Genomic DNA, 3,121 nt, shown 5'->3' with positions numbered 1-3,121 from the left:
TCGGTAGAAACGCTGCAGAAAAAGTTTGCCGAGAATTTTTCGATTTTCAGTCCGATGCTGAAAACCATGAGCAGCGGCCGCTATAACAACTGGTGGTCGACAAAAAAGACGTACCGAACAAAAAATATAAATTTCACTCGCCAGACAGTAATTAGACATTTTTTATTTAGAGTAACATTCTTTTCAGTTTCGCACTCACGGCTGTTACGGCACGATAACTCAAGCCTCGTCGACGAAAGTTTTAGTGGGCACTATCATCGCTTCATTCACGTAATTCCAAACACTGTGGCTCCATCCAGTGACAAAACCGGAAAGACTCCCTCTCGCTGTGCGAAAACAGGGGTGGTTCTATTTAAGGAAGCAGTGCAGAGAGCGCAAAATATAATAAATTATGACAAGAACTCCTAGAAGTGAAAAGAACAGTGTGCACTTACGAAAATTAGAGATATTTTGCTGACATGTAGTCACGGGGGTACTACACTGAAATTAATAGAGTTTCTCCGCTAGATAGCGCCTCAGTTGTTTTTATGCGACTTTCAATAGCAAATTAAAATTGTAAAGCCTTTTTTCTTCGATATTTTAGCGCTCTATCTGTACTATATGAGGGTATTTCATCTGTACTATATGAGGGTACTTTTCATCTCCACCATAACATTATGACATATTTTGCCCAGTGTTCTCTCTCTTTAACATGAAGCTGTGTTGAGCGGCCGGCTTTAAAACGCTAACCGCTCAAAAATATACTCGAAAAGCTTGCTAACTCTTCTCATACATCCAATGGCTGGAGGGCATTTCGTTTGGTTTCATTTTTGGAGGGTCTAACCTCAAAGCAAAATCGGCTATAAGACTAGCTGCCGCTTTCCCGCCTTTATTACTCATTGTGGTGAGGGTAACAGAATGACCGTAGCAGTGCACTTTTCTGTCTGTCTCTTTGCTCACTAGATTATGCGTTATGAGTGCATCTTTCTATCTAATATCCCTTTGTTCAATAAACTACGTGTTTTATGTAAAATGCGATGTTGCAGTTCACTGGGAATCTCCGTTAGTGAAGGCAACATAGTTCTACGTTATCTTTGAGAAAAAAAAAACGATCAAAACTTTTGGGTTTGGCTTATATATACAGTGGTTTTTACGACCCATACGGTAAGTGCTGACACCAGTTTTATGGTTTGTTCTCTTCCTTTTCTCTATTTTTGCTTTAATTATGCTTCCAAGCCACCCCATTCTTCTGATCTTCTGGCCCCAATTAATTTGCTGCAACCATCCTCTCACTGACTTTTCCCTTCGCCTCCACAGTCTGCTCTCTAAGGGCTAAATTTAAAAAAAAAAATTAAGCACTTAGAGAAAAAAATTCATGTTACTGAATGTTCCACGGTAGCTCAATGTATACGGCGGCATTAAACGCTCGTCGTCATTTTTCTATGCAGAATAAAGAAACCTTCATGTTCATGTTAGACGACTCCTAAAATTACGCATCCAAAACTTCCGCCTCTGTTCCTTCTGCGACGCTACTTTGCAACAGCTAATAAAAACTATGGCTTCGCGCTTGAAGACTACGGCGAAAACTCGTTCGGAGCATTTCACTTCCTTCCTTTTCTTTTTTTTTTTTTTTTCGGGTGAGCGAAAAGCACCGACGTATAGCTTGGCCTAAGCAGCGTGGCTCCAAACTTTCTACGAAGAACTAAACATGTCTTGGCGTGGAACTCGTGTTTTTGTGCGCCACGTTTGGTTTTACGCTTGGCCGTGTCCTCTTCGGCATCGCGCGCGGCGCGCACATGCGCCGGCGACGTAGTAAATGTGTCGCTGAAGCGAGTAGCGTGACGTACCATGTTTTCACCGGGACGCGACCAGAATACAATTTCATAAGCTGGCGCTCTTGAGCTGTGCGCTCGTTTATCTTCATGGTTCCGCGTTTTGACGCGGCCGTTTTGCAGGCATTCGCCGGCCGCCCCCTTCGCACCTTGCTTACTTCCGCCACAGAGCTAGCTGCTGCCCAGCCGGGCGCGAGCGTGCATTTTCTCTTTGCTTGTTTAGCTTCTGTCACATTATTTGCACTCAGGCTGCGCTAATACCATCCCTGCTTTATCATTCGTCCTCCTATCCTGTTTTGTTCCTCCTTATCTGGGTGGGTTCGACTAGGTCGTTTAATCTTGGCACCATCCATTTCGCCTATGCAACCGCATTTGCTTTTTCCTTTTATAGGAGAAAGAAGGTGGTGGTTTTTTCTTTTTGTCTTTCTCTTCGCGGCTTTCTTGCCACCCAAGTTCTTGCTGCTTTTTAATCCTGCACTTGTTCTGTGCTTTGCGTTTTTTTTTTTTTTCGGTGACAAATAAATAATGATTCCCCTTTGCGCCGCTAGCCTTTTCGTTTCAACTCCGCCACTTCTTTTCCTCGGCCGTTCTCACTCTATATTATTCTTGGCTCGCCCCTCGGCGGCGGTGTCGGCCGGCTCACCATTTGCTTTGTTTTCCTCTCTGTGCTCGGTCCTCGGCGGATCCTCAGCCGCGCGAGCCCCGTGATAAGGGCGTTATAAAATTAGAAGAATACACAGCGAATGAGTCGTGAGCGCGATTCCCATGGAGCGAAAAGACGAGGGCGTACGGAAGACCGGAACTAGATGAGGGCAAGCGCCCTATGTTTGGATTCATTTGCACAGCCGGCGAGAGGAATGCGAATACGGAGAACCTCAAGAAGCCGGCGATTCGAGCACTCGTCCCGAGATGCGCTTCTTCCGTCTGCCCCATTCTTCGAACGGAGGCCGACTTCGAATCCTCCCAGTCGATACGTATCGATCTGGCTTCTGTTTCTCCGCGTATGTGCGTGCGTTCGCCGGGGAGATCGCACTTGTCTCGCTCTTTTCAGCCTCTCTTTTCGCGCTCTTCTTCTGGCAGCCCTTTTTCTTCGTTGCTTCTAGAGCTCCTTAAATCGATATCGCGTCTCGGCTGCTCTTGCTCGTGTGTGCTTCCGTGCGTGTGCATGTTTTGCTTTTTGAGCGCGGAAGAAGTCCTGGCAAATGCGAGGACACGAAAGACAAATATGGACGCGCTATCAAGCCCGCCGAAGGCCTCCGCTTCGCAGCCAGCCCCTCGTCCTGCGGGCCTGCTCGCGTTTCTCAACGCCC

This window comes from Amblyomma maculatum, chromosome 1, assembly GCF_055883805.1.
Source record: "Amblyomma maculatum isolate TAMU_Amacu chromosome 1, ASM5588380v1, whole genome shotgun sequence".
Lineage (NCBI taxonomy): Eukaryota > Metazoa > Arthropoda > Arachnida > Ixodida > Ixodidae > Amblyomma > Amblyomma maculatum.
The sequence above is the reverse complement of the archived record's forward strand: the minus strand, read 5'-3'. Positions refer to the sequence as shown.